We start from the raw sequence: 18,350 nt of genomic DNA, 5'->3' as shown, positions 1-18,350 counted from the left end.
TACAAGCCATATATTCTATTTTGCTATTTATTTCAATTGAAAATCAATTTTATATAGCATGTTACGAAATCAACATTTATTCTCTATTAGTTGAAAATTTATTGTTTATTGTCGCGGAGGACTGGCGTACGTATGCAGAGGAGACTGATGGGGCTCCAGCCCCTCCCAAAATTTTCAGAAAATCAACATTTCAAATGACAGCATTTTAAGAAATCTTAAAAACCAAGTAGTAAATGCAAACTCCCCTTAAAATGCCCCCCTCCCGATTACCGTTTTTGTCTCTGAACGACTTTTAAAACGAAGGTGAAAACTGGTAATGACGAAATATTTTATAGTATATCCATACCTACACCGCAGCGTGTGATATCGACTTTTAAAATTCAGGCTCCCTCAGAAAAAAAATATATCCTTCATACTTGAGGTTTTTTTTTTAGTTTGAGTCCGAAGTCTCTCAGAAGATTTTACTGGTTATGAATCTAAACGCCAGAGCCTAGTTAGTCTACAAAATGAAGTTCAGCGTGTACTACATGAAATCTGATTTCAGATTTGACATCCTGACGAAATTCTAGCCTATGGTCATGTATCACATGACCCACCTATAAAAAAGTTGAATTCAAGATGCGGGAACCAAGATGCGGCCGTCACCGTGACATACTCCAAAAGGTGTCCCCCTAGGTCTATTTTGTATCGCCCGTATCAAATTCCATGAAAATACATCACTGCGGACTTTACAAGGGGTGGTAGGGTACTTTTGATACACCCTGTAGTAATTGCGAAATATTTTTAGTATATGCGTCCCTAAAACGCAGAAATGTACTATTCGCCTTTACATTTAAATCCAACTTCGCAAAAAACTGTGTACTGCATATATTAGTAATAACCACACATCCATACGGGACGTCAAATACCGCGAAAGCCATGCAAAACCCCACTCGTGAGTCATAAATCTTCTGGCAAGGTCGTTCTGAAGGAACGCAATCCTAGGTCACCGGTGGATAAATCCAGGCGATACAATGAGCAGCTGAACTTTGCGGTTGGGTTTTTCAGGAACACAAAAGAGAAGTCCACGCGTCGATGAACTCATGTGCGAACGAATGACAGGTGAAAGGAGAGAATTCCGAACTCGTTTCTTGCCTTGGTATCGCAGGCCGTGGGCGGAGAACGACCGGAACCGCTTGTCTGCCGGTGAGTCACTGCGTGATTCGTCCTTGTGTGAGATCTCGTAACGATTGTCAATTAAGCAGAGATCGGGAGCGAGAGGGGCGAAGATAGAAAGAGGAACAGAAACAGGGAGAGAAAGAAGACAACAGGCAGGCAGAAAGAGGGGGGAAAGAGAGATGGAAGTAACGAAGAAGAGCTAAAGATACAAGATGATCAGGGAGGGATACAGAGACAGATATAGTGCGAGGGAGAAGGAGAAAGGAAAAGACAGATAGAAGAAGAGAAAATGACGAGCGAAGAGAGAGAAATACAGAGCCAGAAATAGGACAAGAAGGAAGGGAAAGGAAAAGACAGGCAGGAAAAAAGAGGATGAGAGAGACGGCCGAAGAGAGAGGAACAGATATACAGGGACAAAAATAGTGCGAGAGGGAAGAGAAATAAATAGGCATGTAGAATTAGAAGAGGAGATGAAGAAGAGACTCTCAGTGAAAGAGAAGCAAAAGAAGATATGAATGATAGACACAGCCGAATGTAGAATGGGTGAGTGAGAAAAGATAGAAAGGAATGTAGAGACATAAGAAGAGAGGACAGACAGAAAAGAACATAGTAGATTTGCTATCATGAAGAAACTAGAAGACTTCGCAGGGTCCCGGTCTCGTCTCGACAAGTCTAGGAGGATCTGTCTCTCGATTTACACAAGCTCGTCTCCGTCTCGGTACCATCCCCAACTTAACGAAAACGAGGGAGATAGAACATGGGAGAGAAAGGAATAAGAAAACAAAAGTAGAAAAAGAGGATGAAGATCAGAGTGAAAGAGAGAACGAAAAACAGAGCGAAAGAGAGAGAGAGAAAGGAGGGAAAGAACGAAATACAGCAGAGAAAGAGAGAGAGAGAAGGGGTGAGATATAGAACGAAGAGAGAGAGAGAGACAGAAAAGAAAAAGATAAGTCTGCTAGAGAACGAACGGAAGACATCAGAGCCAAAGAAAGAGAGAGACCGAAAGAGAAGAAGCCAGAGAAAAGAGAGAGATAACGAAATACACCAGTACGAGAGAAAGATAGGGAGAGAGTAAAGCAAGAAGCCAAAAGAATGAGAAGACAGAGGTGTGAGAGAAACAGACACAGGAATAAGGACAAACTCGGAAAGGCTAACCGAGGAGAGAAATGCGGTAAACCACAGGGCGATTGATTGCGCAGGTGTGTCTTCCAATTAGATCACAGGAAGGCTGGGGGCCAAAGGGTCTCAAGGAGATGCCAGACCACCGTCTGGGCTTTCCATACTCCCCAGTGTCAAGGGTAGACGAGCCCATGTTGGAAATTTCGACTGTTGCGCCTGTGGTTCCACAACTGCCGGCTGACCTTTCGCCAAATGAGTTTGCGCGTGTGGGTTGAATGTGTTTCCCAGAAGGACGCTTAAAAATTAATACAGAGGAAAGCCTCAATAGAGAACCGATAAACTGGTGAATATTGGTTCGGTGTATTGTGTAAGGGTTTTCCTTAGAAAAAGTGTTCACAACATCTCAAGTTGCTAACTATCACTGAGAATAATTCTTAGAAAGCAGAACAAATTGGCATCTTCTATTCTGATGACGTCATCTTGGCGCAAGGTGAACTTAAAAAATTCCATCGTGATCTTCGTGTAGTAAGGCAAAATACACTTGACATAAAATGTTTTTCAAGGAAAAAATAAAAATAAAATAAGACAATAAAAGAAGTATGAAGTATGTTGTTTGAAAGATCATTTAATAACGTTTAATGTATTTTATCTGCAAACAATTGGAAGAAAAAGTAAGAACAAGTAAATATTTTATGTCAAAAGTGTGAGGTGGGTCTATTTCTTTGCACGCAAGAGTAGATTTATATGTGTAAAGTCTAATGTGTCCATATTTAAACGGGGTGTAAGGAGGGCTCAATTTTAAAGACGCAAACGTCAACCTCATATTCAGGTAGTACACCCTGGACTGCATCTTGCAGACTAACAAGGCTCTGGCGTCTGTACTCAGTGAGTATAATCTTCCGTGGGGCTTTTGTTGTATGCTCTCCGTCTGCGTTTGTGATTGCCTCTTCATTCATTTCATCGCTATTCATACTCATCTTCGCGATTAGTCAAACATAGCAAGAAAGCGAAGTGAAGTAAAGCAAATCAAGCAGAAACATTCATATTCACCGTTGCGATCGGTCAAAAGTGGAAGAAATTCGACGCTAAATAAACTAATCAATCAGTCAATCCATATTTAAATATGAAATCCTAATTTTGTCACACAATTTAAATTCGGTCCAAGTTGCGTGTTGTTTCATATCAATACTGACCTTAATTAATCCGGGAAAAAGGTTTCGGGACCTAATTTAAGTATGTACTTTAAAGATAAGTTTGTTTATGGATTCCAGAACCCATTTATGCTTTCTGATTTCCCCTCCCGGACCGGAATTGAATTTATTTGAAAGTTCTGGTAACAACCCTGCATTATTACATTATTAACCACGAGAAGGTAATCGCCGTATTCGGCTTCTGCTGGCGAAAAATACTCTCACTTTTGCACTTCTTTGTGTCTTTTGATGCATTGAAAAAGTACATCATTGCAATTTATACACTAGAACGTGCTACTCAAATAAAAGAAAGTAGACATATTTATTACAATGACACCGATTTGAGGTACTAAATTCGTCACGAAAGAATATTACCTCGTGTAGTCGAATTACAGACTTTGAATAGTAGTAGCAGGAATGGACGAAGACCTTTTAGCGCCTTGTTTGGATTGTATTTCATTTACAAGTAATACAAAAATAATAACAAATTAAGTACATCTCAATTACTGCAAAGCGTGTGTGAAAAATATTGCAGTTGCACGGTTAGGCTTAACATTAATGACAGTTATAACATTCCTGCCATCTAGTGGCGTTCATTGTAATCAAATGAGAGAAGCGATGCCGCTCTCGCCGACATTGAAAACGAAACGCTAAGACACTGAGCTTCCGGATAGAGTTTATCCATGGCATTCCACACTTTTAAAAAAATGTATCTTCCGAGGATAATTTCGCGCAAGTGTGGAAGAAAGTGAAAGAAATGCGACGCTAAATAAACTAAATCAATCAGTTATTCCATATTTAAATATGATATCCTAGTTTTGTCACAATTTAAATTCGGTCCAAGCTGCGTGTGGTTTCATTTCAATACAGACCTTGGACCTTATTTAAAATGAACCGAAAAAAAAAAATCCCGGGACAGAATTTAAATATGTACTTTAAAGATAAGTTTCTTTTGTGGTCCAGAACCCATTTAAGCTCTCTGATTTTCCCTCCCAGACCGGAATTGAATTTATTTACAAGTTCTGGTAACAACCCTGCATTATTATTATTATTATTATTATTATTAACCACAAAAAAGTAATCGCAGTATTCGGCTTCTGCTGGCGAAAAATACTCTCACTTTTGCACTGATGCACTTCTTTGTGTCTTTTGATGCATTGAAAAAGTACATCATTGTAATTTATACACTAGAACGTGCTACTCAAATAAAAGAAAGTAGACATATTTATTACAATGTCACCGATTTGAAGTACTGAATTCGTCACGAAAGAATATTACCTCGTGTAGTCGAATAACAGACTTTGAATAGTAGTAGCAGGAATGGACGAAGACCTTTCAGCGCCTTGTTTCGATTGTATTTCTTTTACAAGTAATACAAAAATAATAACAAATTAAGTACATCTCAATTACTGCAAAGCGTGTGTGAAGAATATTGCAGTTGCACGGTTAGGCTTAACTTTAATGACAGTTATTACATTCCTGCCATCTAGTGGCGTTCATTGTAATCAAATGAGAGAAACTATGCCGCTCTCGCCGACATTGAAAACGAAACGCTAAGACACTGAGCTTCCGGATAGCGTTTACCCATGACATTCCACACTTTTAAATGAACTGTATCTTCCGAGGATAATTTCGCACAAATGAGGAATTCCGACAGGAACTGTGCCTTAAGATTTTTGCAGCCAAGGGCAGCGCGTGCAGTCTCTCTTAAACACAAGGTTAGGTACTTTAGTGTTTCAGGGATGAGCAGAGATACGTGTAACGCCTTCGATGGCGTAGTTGTAACGTCCTCGCATTGTAATGAAGGGGTCCCGGGTTCAATACCAGGCGGAGGCACATAGTGGTTCGAATCCCACTTTAAACCGTATATACAGTCCCGATTAGCCTTACTGTGCATAAAGTGGACTTAAAAACCGAAATCAAGCAAACAAGAGAACACTCTGGGTTTGCCGGGGCGGTATCAGAATACAGTTGCGTGTCCAGGAGTTTCAGGATAGGTCGACATCTTAGTTTTCGAAGAAAGTTTGGAAGTGGGTGAAAAGTGACACACACGCATATGTACATACTTTATTGTTTTTAGTATGTCACGTACACAAACTGCATTGTTATTCTTTGAGGTAGAGGATCATAGATGGCAGCATGCAAAAGGAACGACGTTTATATTTGATGATGCATAAAGCAGTTTAGAAAGTGCGCCAGAGATGGCAGCACCCAAGAAAATTTATACAATTGTAAATAGAGAAAAAGGAAAGCGCTGATGTGGTGAAGTAATGATTGTAGATATTAATACTAATTATAATGAAAGAAATAAATGCACTTAATACAATAACAGGATATAAATAAGGTGGAAAGGGTAATTAATATTCAGTAATAGCATAAGTAATCATATATAAAAGTAAGGAAGTCGAATAGTAATTACGATTCTGAGTCTTTTTCGGTTCCCACGAACTGAGAGTTTCGTGCGGCTTTTGGGTTGTTGTTCCCAGGTGTAGCGCCATTTCACGGCAGGCACCCAAGCACTTTTCGTAGGCGCATCTATTGCAGCTCCAAGTTAAGGTTAGCGCCGGCCAGGCGGCTATTTAACTAACCTCTTTCTCTTTGTCTGTCTGGGAGATCGATTTTCTTAATATTTCCGTCAATTTGGATAAGATCGACAAAGAAAAGAAAGAAGGAAAAATACACAATATGTAATAATTACAAGAGGAAGAATAATTAGTAATTACAAGTAGAAGATGCCTTAGTAATTACAAGAAGAAGATGCCTTAATTATTACAAGAAGAAGAAGCCTTAGTAATTACAAGAAGAAGATGACCTAGTAATTACAAGAAGAAAAAGCCTTAGTAATTACAAGAAGAAGAAGCCTTAGCGATTACAACAAGAAACCAAAAGAAGAAGATTGGCTACAATTAATAAGAAATAAAAGTAGAAGAAAAACATTGTATGAAAAGATTTCCAAAGTTATCTAATATTTGTACATGATTATTCAAGAATATATTACGAATTGTACCCTCCGTAGTGGATTAAATGTATTGTTTCTTTCCATATATTCTTAGTGTTATTCACCCTGATCTGTGCCCAGAGGTATCTCATTGTTTCTACCCTGTGCTAAGCTGGCAGATGCTCACGTGAGAGGACGTGGCAAGTACATAGTTCGACCTGCGTGTCGGAGTGGTTAGCATAGCGCGTTACTGCACCAAGGGTCTCGGGTTCGAGTTCGGCCTAGGCATTGGTGTTCCTTCATCAATATCATCATCATCACCACTCATTATCCGTCGCGGTTAGCCAAAGTGGCAGAAAAGCGACGTAAGATACTCAAATCAATCAATTAGTACATAATTATCCCTACTGACGTCAGCGCGTAATGCCTTCGTGGTTAGGTTCGGTCTGTTAGGTTCCGTTCTCTTAGCATGAATACACAGCAGTTTTTCGGGGCTTTACCAAAAGGACATTATTTATGCTAAGAGCTCTAAAGCTAATTTGCATAACCTAACAACGAGAACTTTTATCGTGACGTCAGTAGACAATGGTGTTCAATACGGTGTGCGATATGTGAGAATCATTTATCAGCAACGCATCATCGGCTACAACAAACGTTCTCTTCCCATGCCTATTCAGAATGTACGCCAAATGACGTACTACACGATGAGAAATTCCTCCTCGATGGCGTAGTGGTAACGTCTTTGCTTTGTAACCAAGAGGTACCGGGTTCGATACCTGGTGGAGGTACATGGCATAATGTTTCGGATTCCACTTTACACTGTAGGTCCAGTCCCGATTAGCCGTTATGTGCATAAAGTGGACTTAAAACAACAATTCAACAACGATGAGAAATTGCTGCATGCATAGAATCAGCCGCACGACCGCACCTCTTCCTTCCTAATTCACAAGTAAAACGCATCCGCCTTGCAGGAAACGTGTTCAATGCCAAGCGTCAGAGATCGGCGAGCATTTAGCGCACCTTTCCCGTCCGACCACTTTTCCAAGATTGCTCCACAGGTTGTTAAACTGCTCTTGTTGTGTTTACCTTCAGCAACAGAGTAAATTTATTAAGCGAAGCCGCAAGGGACCACTGTGATTCATTTGTCGGCTGGATTTGTCTTTCGCCTCCGACAACACAACGTAACGTCGGCGGAAGTGGTTCAGAATTGATTTAATACGTATATATCCATCCTCATTTGCTTCACATTACTGTAATGGGATTTTATTTATTTATTTATTTAAGCATTGAATTATACTGCTAAAAACCTGCATGTATGCTTAATACAGCAGTTTAAAATAAGAAGGAAAGAAAACATACATAGTCACCAGCAAAAAAAAAGGCACACCTAGATACTCAAATTCCTGCAAGGCGTTGTGTGTGTTGCATATAAAGGGTGGCTCAAATAGTCACTTAACACCCCCGGTACAAGGCCACTGCAGCGCGCAACATGGAAATGGTGATGACCAATCGTTATCAGGGCAAGGGAGAACCACATTGTCGCCACCCGCACGGTCGGCGGCCATCTTGATGTCCGCCATCTTGAATTCAACTTCAGAATTTAAAATGGGAAGGGGGTGATATGATATATCAAATCATGCTAGAATTTCACGAGAAGTGCAATGGTGAAGGTTTTTTTTTATGTATCTTTAACCAGTAAAAAGTTATGACTGAATTCTTGTACCAATTTGCTCCTTTTCGAGGTATTACAAAAATGCCTTAAAATTTGTTTAGCGCATCGGTAATGCATCGAGATCAAAGTGACGTCTAGGGAGAGAAGTTCACATGCCATTGCACAATTTTTTAATTAGATACATCCACGAAGACATCCTTCACAGTGACAAGGCTAATGTTTATGTTCATAAGGAAGTTCATAAACAGAATATGCGACCCTTGTCATCTGATAACTAACTTAACAGATAAAAAGCATCGAATATTCTGTTTATGAACTTCTTTATGAACATAAATATTAGCCCTGTCACTGTGAAGGACTTTTCATTTAATGGAAGCGTCACACTATAATTATTCGCGACAACCATTCATAATGCACAGCTCTTCATGGATGTATCCGATTAAAATCTTGTGCAATGGCATGCGAAATTCTCTCCCTAGACGTCACTTTGGTCTTGGTGCACTCCCCCTTGGCCTGGCAACGATTGCCCATCACCATTTCCATGTTGCACGCTGCAGTGGTCTTGTACCGAGGGTGTTAAGTGACTTTTTTGAGCCACCCTGTATAACTAGTATAGTTATATGAACTGTTATATGTGCATCAAAATTTGCTAAGATTGGAAATTAAATCTTTTTTCAGTGGGGGCTTTTATTTTATTGCATTCCCCATAATTAATAAGCACTGATTCTGAAATTTCATCATTATCGGAGCTATATTAAAAAGGTTATTCAAAATTAAAATATTGGCTCGTATTTTATTTATTTTCATGTTGCATTGCAATCACTGGAAAGAACGGGAAATTTTGTAGCAGTAATTCTTGTATTTTGTAATCTTTCTTTGCTAAGTTCTACTCAGAGTTGTTTCACAAGGTTTTGCATATATTTGCAATGAAAAAAAGGAAGAATTTGAAGTTAATTTAACATTTGGATGAAATTCGTCATATAAAAATGCATAATTGTAGTTGATCTTAGTTCATGGCTATTTTGCAGTGTTGCCAAATCACTCTGTACAAAGATCGGAAATATCGAAATAATATAAGGACAATAAGCATACAAAATATATTCTTTTGGGTTAGTAAATAATAGAAAAATGTCTTAAAATTGTATGAAACATAACTTTATTACATATTTGGATTTGTAAAATAAGTTTACTGCAGTTTATATCAAAAGGTACATTCGTGATGTAGGAAAAAGTAATGATTCGATAGCCTGTGTGTCCATATCACAACTTGAAAGTGAAGGATACCCGGTTCGAGGCTTTGTATGGAAAATGGCTGCCAAAAGGACGCACAGGTAAGCGTCGGGGCCATAAATTTATAAATTTGGCCGACATAAGTCCAAATTAGGTTGAATAATGGACCAAAAACAGAAATAGTGGTTCTTAAGCAAAAGTTATATCATTTCATACACTGGAATCTACAAGACAAGTGGTGGTGTATGAGCGATCTTGATATTTTAAAACCGGACCGATAAACCAGCTCAAGGTAAGGGAGGCTGAAATCATCTGGTGACGTATTGCAAACTTCAAACAGTAACTACAATGAAAGGAACAAGTTTAACATAAGAATACAGATCCTTTGGATAATACAAATTATGGCCATTTAAGTGTACCATCAATATTTATGAAACTTCAAATATTGTTACGTTTGTGACGTAACATAGTACAAAAGCACTTATATTCACCAATTATGTGAAACAAAATGTGTTATTACATGCTGTGATATTATTGTAAAATTACACGTAGGCGTGGCCATGCAATAACAATAATCCTTATAATTTGTGACGAATGTAATTTCCTTTAAAAGATAAAATACTGTTTTATTTGTGAATATATTTAAGGAAGCATTGTTTTGGGTAGCGTAGTTCATCTGTTAAATTATTTTGAGAAATTTCAAACTTGAGACATTCGTATATATGATTGTAGCATTAAGTATGAGGTGGCAACTCACTTGGCATTAGAGTCGCAACGTGCTAGCTATTGTGCAAAATTTTATCTATATCTGAGCCGAGGAATACATTTTGGTAAGGATTTAATACTTAATTAATTGTATATCGTACCAACCTCATACATCACAGGGTTTCCCCCTGCGGTTGTTGTGATTAAAAGATTATGAAGACTCAGTTGCGCTGCTAATGGCTAATGGCAAGTAAGTTATGTACATTCATTTAACATATTATTTTGTTATTTGTGAGATTTCTAATTTTACATAAAGTATATGATGATGAATAAGGAAATCACATTGGCTGACCTCGCAAGTATGGTCAAGAATATGCACAGTGATGTAGATTACAAATTAAGTGAATAGTCAGAAACTTTGGCATCTCAATGTATGAGCATAGCCAAAATGCAGGAGCAAATAGATGCTTCTAACGCAGCTCATTCTAACGACATAATGTCTTTGAAGGTTGACATAGTTCAATTCAGAAATGAGTGCACGTTACGCACAGAGAAATTAGAACATGATTTCGGTGACCTTGAAAAGAGAATGGATGATGAATTAGAAAGTGGAGTTTGTAAGTTACGTGATGAGGTTGATGAAAGGATGGGTAGTTTTACAAAGCATTTTGATGCTCAATTGGACGAATGCATTTCTGCTACTAGACAATGTACATTAGCAATCGATCAGATGAAATCGGAATGGACAAGAATGTTAGGTAGGAATATTGATGATCTAATTAGTTATGCAAGATGTAAGTGTACGGTCACAAGGAGTTCAATGCTCAGCTACATGTAATGAAACAAACACTGATGGTGTTTATCTCAATGATGTTCATCCTTATCTGAATGTAATGCAAGGTATATGTAGTGTAGAGACAGGTGCAAGGCACTCTAAAAAGGTTGAAACCGCCACTTTTGTCTCGCCCGTAAAGCAAGAGTTGTCAGAAGTAAATAAATCAACATTAGAGATGACTATTAATGAGGCTTTATCAAAAATAAAAACAGGAATTTTGTCTGTGGTAGATGACGTGACCCGTAAATAAACATTCTAAGTTAAGTTCAATGCATGATAGGAATATGTTAGTAGTGATATACCTCTGACTTCTTATCTTATGAACAAATCTTTGCATGTTCCACGTTTTGATGATAAAGCAGTGAATACTGACTCTTCTTTTGGTAGTATTCATGTGAGTCCATCAAGGAACATAAAAAAGAAACCAGAAGTTGTTGTAAACTCTGATTTAGAAGCCTCGGGACTTGTTTATTATTATTATTATTATTATTTATTTATTTATTTGTTCATCACAGGATACATTTCCCAATTATGTTGAACATAATACACTGTGAATAAATAACAAGAGAGAAGAGAAAAAAGTAATACATGAAAGTATGGGCGTCTATGTACACAATATTTACATCAATTTATGAACTTATTGTTGTGATTATCTTTTTTTCAGCACACTACGTGAGTCTGTGAACATGTCCAAGTCTACAGTTTTTAATAGTTCATTCACCGTGTCCTGCATGCGCACTGCAGGTGAAAACCTATGCGTGTTGACACTTCACCTCTCCGTGTAGAATAATTTTCTGTTTCTTGCACTGTTCGGATGGTGTTGGAGTTAAACATTCAAACAGTAGGCCTTATAGTAGACACAGGTTAGATCATAGGAAGTATAAGCGTCGTAAACAGAACGGTGATGCACTTAATGATACAAATAAAGAAGTAAATGAATTACAAGTGTGTTCCGTGCCTACACGTGGCGTTACACATACTGAAGTTGATCCTTCATTAGTAGTAAAATGATAGCTTTAGACGTGCTTTTATCAAGCCTCAAGAACGACGTCACTTCCCTCACTTCGATGGTATATCAACAGATGTGGCACCATCTGAGATTATAGAAAAGGCTGAGGAAATCTAGATTTATATAATATAAGGGAATCTGAGTACTTGCGTTACTTGCCAAAACTTTTGAACGACTGCGCACGTAGTTGGTATGTGCAAAATAAAACCAGTTTAACTACGTACTCTGAATTTAAAAGAGCATTCTTGTCTCACTACGAGAACGATATGTGGAAGACAGTAAAATTGTCCAAGGTTCTCAGTAGTCGTTATTCAAATCTATCACATGGTAATTTGCTACAATATGTGAATAAAAATTAAAAAAACATTGAAATCCAAACAGCCTCATGCAGAGGCTGGTAGCACAGATTGACACACTTTTACCACACAAGATACGAGAACATATCGTAATTAACAACATCAGTTCCTTGCAACAAATTTTGCTTGTAATAGAAAATTTTGAATCCTTGAAGGTTAATCCTCCAAGAACTAGTGAAAACAACTTAGATGCAAAAACCGAAATTTTAAGGCACGAGTTGCTAATGTTTCAGTTAGTAGTAAATGTAGTGACAGTGAAGAATCTAACTGCCTAACTAAACAGAATGTTGCAACTGGTAAAGATAAAAGAAATTTTAGTATGCCTGTTAATAATGCTAGGACATTTATACGTAATTTTAAGCAAGTCAGTACTAGTAATAAAGTGTATTCACAGCAGGAAAACGCTTAACTGCTTGTGTCAATGGAGGTGACAGAAGCAGTGGTGTTGCAAATCCTCCTCAATTGAATACAGAGTATAATAGTAAATATAGGAGAGATACTCATTTTAACAATGGTAACTTTAGTAACCAAGTTCCAAAGTTAGATGATGCCCAATTAGTAGGAGACTGTTCACTCCTCAGATTAGCTGAGAATGTACTAGGGTATAGATATTCTAAAGACACAGGAGGTCCCAGATTCATAGGTTTGTGTGTTTCTGGACAAATGATTGATAATCTTCGCCAACGTGTTGAAGGTGGAGCCAAACTGAATGATAAGCTTATTTTGTTGGATGGTTTTGCGACTGTTGTGATACATAACTCTACGGCGATGATAGAAGTTGCCAATTTGCTATTAAAATCCAATCATCGCCGTATAGTTAGGCAACACGCATTGCACCTTGCATGAAGCAAGTATTTCAGGACCTAGGTATCCCATTTTTATTGTCGTTGACCGTACATTCAAAATTTCTCAACAAAAATACAGCAAGGTTACTACATGCTAAAATATACTAAGAGCACAAATTACATTGTATAATAAAGCCAGTTCTATTAATTTATCTATTACAATGATAATAAAATCAGTTACACTATTTTCATTTGTAATATTACACACGTTACATTAACGATAAAAGACCATTACCCTCCAACAGATTGTAGTAGTATTGTGATAAAAGAAAATTAAGATATGAATATGAAGTTGTGCATTAACTAATTTGCAATTAAAGTTTTATAATAAGGATTTTTTATATACAAGAGGCTTTCAATAGCAAATAATAATAATAATTGTGATAAAATCTATGAAGTCTGAATTTATAATCCAAAATGAAATACATTCGAGTGGCTAATACGGGAAAATGAAAAAACCTGTTAATGTTAATCGAATGTGGTTTAACTAGTGATGGGTCGTTCGTGAACGAGTCGTTCCTTTCGAACGACTCCCTCCTGGGAGCTGTGAACTGCCCGCTCCTTCGGGGTGAACGAGCAGTTCCTCTGTGGTCGTTCCTCGTTCCTCGGAGTCGTGAGATTTGCGTGTGTTGCCAGCCGCTCCAGCAGTTCCTGCTCGCAGTCGTTCACTCCCAAGTACCTGCGAGAGAGAGAGCGACCGTGTTTTGTAAATTTAAAATTAATTTGCCATAATACACTATTTAAATTACACATTTGTAGGATTTCAGCCTTCCGAGCCGCTCCCCGTACCTGAATCCAACAAAGAAGACGCAGAATCTGACAAACTTATCTAACACCAAAAAAATTTATAAGTTGAAATACATTAAGATCTTCCTTTCCTCCCCATCAGTCTTCAATGATTTCTTACCCTCGCCGGTACATTGTTTCGATCTTGCTGTGTATGTTCTCTTCCCCTTTTTTTCATCTTGAGTAGCGAAGTTCCCTCCCTCCCTAATCTTTTCACTCAGAATAACTCCAGCAACAATCCTCCCCACCCCTTCGCTCAACTCCACGAAAAAAAAACGGCGAGTGTTGTCCGTCGTTCCTTTGAACGACTCCCGAGCAAGCTCCAGTGAACTGCCTCGCAAAAAGGAGCTGCATCGTTCCCTTGAACGACTCCTCGTGAACGACTCCATGCGGTGAGCTAGCTCCGGTGAACTAACTCCCGAAAAGGAACGGCCATAACCCATCACTAGGTTTAACATTTTGAGAGTTTTTTTTAGTATATATCGATTCTCAGCCTATAGGTATAATACCAAGGAAACTTTATTTATTTATTTAACAGAGGATTCCAAATATAGCATTTGCAATTTTATATTAACGGGGATGACAAATAACAACAGCATAAGCTTACCTGCGGTAAAGTGACTTACTTACACATTATTTAATATCCATCTGTGGTTTACTACTTTACATTAACAATAAAAATATACTTTGATCCCAATTTTTTTGATTGGTATACTACCTTCATTTCTTGATTCACACTTACAATTCCTCTGAAAAAAAACCCTTCATTTAACGATTACTTAGCGTACTATCTAAAGCCTTGGAAATATAAGGACGCGTGCTGCCATCTCTTATTAATTACTGAAATTAGCTCTGCGTACCGAAAAGTCGTTTTAGTCTTAATTGTTAATTTCCTTTCGCACAAGAAGAGAAACAATAAACCATGCTAATTGAAAACGGGTTCTGAATACAATCCTATCTCCACCAAGGTTGGAATTTTACAGTTTAAAAATTCGAGAATAGTTTAACTATTAATCTTTACAAAAGTACCTTCAGGCAGAACAGATTTACGCACTTGTATGTGGAGACAGAAAACAAAAGTTGTAAACATCGTACTGTATTGTACCTGGAATGAACCTCATTTTTGAACTGTAAATATTTCTTTAGTATCCCAGGTGATACAGAAATTGAGTGAGAAATAGTATCATCATCAGTGGCGGCGATTGGGAAAGTCAAGGGGGCAGTTGCCCCAACAAATTTTGCCACTTTTGACCCTCTTAATGCTAAGCCCTGTTTACCAAGATAAGGTAAATCCCCTTGGCCCTCCCCCCTCAGTTTTGGCGCCCAATCGCCGTCGCGGATCATCATTATCAGTATACTTGAAGAATATTATGGAAGAAATATTTTTGTTTATTCCTGCAACATGTTGCAACACAACTGCATAACGTTTCAGAAGCTTAAAAAAATGTACATTTGCCTTGTGAAAAGGATTTTCTGTCTTCCTTTTACGGGAGAACGCAATAACATCTTTGATTTCATAGATGCGAATAAGAAAACAATTATTCGGATAAACGAAATAAATATATATAAATATGTACAGTCATCGACAATAAAAATGGGACACCTTGATCGTAAAGAAAAAGGAAATACAGTAAAACCTCGTTAATCCGGACTAATGGGGGGGATAAGTTGACCGGTTTAATGAAAGTCAACTGAAATAACCTAAAAGAACAGTAGAATGTGCATTAAAACTCCGTTTATAGCAACAAAAAAGTTTATTATGGTGTATTTAAAGGGCATAGGCCTAAATACACTATACAGTACAGAAAAATATAAAGCAATACGACAATGCAGTACGTAATACGCTATACCCATATTATGATGATGTGCCCGACGGACTTAAAACCTTGCACGCTGCTTTTTTCTTTTTTTTGCCTTTCCGGATTAATCAAAGTCCGGCTTATCCGGATCCGGATTAACGATGTTTTACTGTACTGTAGATGGTGTGTTGGCTGGAGTTCCCGGGCTTCGTACTTCTGTCCAAATTAGACGCCGTCATATTCTGCTAAACCCCTCGCGGCAACATCTCCATGTATATGGAAGCTTACTTGAATGCTATGTACGATTAAAAAGTAATAACAATTTACCGTAAGAGTAGTATAAGCCAGAGACACATTAAAGTCGTTTGTTTTCAAATAAAAATCATTGCTACTTACCTCATATGCATAGCAGAACATTTTTCAAGCTGGGGATCACTTTTTTTCCCATGAAAAAAGCGTTATTTTTAACATTATAATCATTTATTGGTCGTTGCTAATTCGGCGGGCAAATTTTGACTCACGTTGTCTATCGTCAGCTGATATGTGCAGTGTTTCAAAACTTATGAGCCGATAAATGCCGCACAAACTATTCACAAAAGGTTTTTAAGCGAAAATTGAGGCTAGACTCTACTTTACGTCCTTATCTGCATGGTGATTGCTTCTTTGCGTTCGCAGTGCGCGATCGTGGTGCGGCACCCGGCATCTCTTCGGGTAAGTACCTTTTTCTTTTTACAATTTCTGTTCACGATAGCCCCACTATCCATTCACGGGGTCGAGTTATGCCTACGAGGTTAGGTTAGGCCTGTTAGGTTAGGTTCCATTAGCACTCATTTCACCCCTAAATATGTGCTTCATCATCTAAAAAATTCCTCAGTACGTTAAATTGCGCATATCCGGACAACATCGGTTTTTCTCGATTTACTCCTTCAGGAAATTTTTGCTCGCTTTGAGATTTACGTTGTTGAATTCCTTATAAAATAAGCTTTCCAACGATATATGACACCTATTCCTTATGAAAAGGTCGTAAACTAGAGTCTTACCTTACATTGAAAAAAAAAACCGCTCACACGTTATCTTGTCAAACTTCCGCGTGGTTGCTACACTGTGTGTTACATAACCGAACGCACGGAACATTTGATTCACGTAGTCGACGGTAATGGCGGCACGAGCTATCGTATAACGGAGATGCATGATTGACGAAAAATACCTTATTTACAGGCAAAATACGTTGCACGATTCTAAAAAACAATTTCCCCGGCTTCAGAAAGTCCTCAAGAACGCAATTCCGTAAGTACTTTCTCGTCTTTTCTCCTGTAAATTTTAAGAAATCCGTCTCCGGCTTATACTATCGTTACCCAATTTACTTCACACTGAAAAGGATAACTGTAGTGAATAATATAATAATATTAATAGTAATCGAACCTGAACGGTCCGTTGCCATTTCTGACGAGACGGAACGGCAAGGTTCCAGATAGTTAGGAACCGCAAAGCCGTTCCGGTCCGCTCCAGACCATTTCGAGCCCTGATCGTCATCTTCCAAACAAGGGGTCCCGGGTTCGACACGCAGTGGAGGCGTATAGTGATTCGGATCCTGCTTTAAGCTTTAGGTCTAGTCATGGTTACCCTATCTGTCCATGCGGAGACTCAAATTCAAACTTCATCAAACAGGAGTAACATATGTTTCAACTCGAGAATACCATTTATGCTAACCGTGGATATAGTTATTCTGCATCGTTAATTACTTTAAAAGCTCTTCAGCAGCAATTTCTCATACCTCCTTAAAGCCACCCTGGAAGCTAAATTGCGCCGCTCAAACCACCTTTCACTCCGAATCGTGTCATCACTGGTGTCCTTTCCCCAAGGTCAAGGATTTGGAACATGATGTCTGTTTTGCTCATTTCGGGACACCTCTCCTCTCGTCTTGCTCATTGACACGTTGCAGATGCTTTAGAATTCGTGCAGGGGCTGTAAAAGAAAATCTCCACAGAAAATGGTAAATTGAAGGTACTTCCGAGATGTTGTAACTGCTTCCGGTTTGCAGACACCATGTGACATTTTCACCAATATCTACGTCGAGATAACCGGGGGCTAAAGATGGCAGGAGCGTGGTGTTTATCACACCACCTACACAAATGGCAGAGGTTGTTTGTTTGATTGAATGATTTGGTGTTTTAAGTCCACTTCATGCACAGTAAGGCTATTCGGGACTGGACCTACAGTTTAAAGTGGGATCCGAACCACTACGTGGCTCCACCGGGAATCGAACCCGGGACCCCTTGATTACATCATGCGTCATCGGGGAGGCCCTCCGGCAGAGGTTGTGAATGTGTGGAAGCCTACCTCCAACCCCCCCCCCCCCCCTTGTACGGCCACCGGCATTAATAATAGAACACCTAGGTCGATATATTGATTTTAATAGCAAATTTTCAGTGGCAACTTCTACCGCCGTAGGGTTAGGCAACACTATAAAGCCTTGCAGATCTGGTTATTAATTGAAAGCGTATTATACATGTACGTACAAAGTAAGTCTTGATGATGAAAACATGCTATCGTTAGCTCTTGAAAGCTTGGAATCCTCAACTCACCTGTACAAAAATTCCACAAAACATTCCCTGCCCAACCGTTCAGAGCTGTTTTCACCTCATGTAGGTCCTCGAATCACATGCCACGGAGCACAGACTTAGCACAGACTCTATGGTATTCCAAAG

This window comes from Lepisma saccharinum, chromosome 4 (genome assembly GCF_977018435.1).
Source record: "Lepisma saccharinum chromosome 4, izLepSacc3.1, whole genome shotgun sequence".
NCBI classification, from domain to species: domain Eukaryota; kingdom Metazoa; phylum Arthropoda; class Insecta; order Zygentoma; family Lepismatidae; genus Lepisma; species Lepisma saccharinum.
This window is presented reverse-complemented; position numbering follows the sequence as displayed.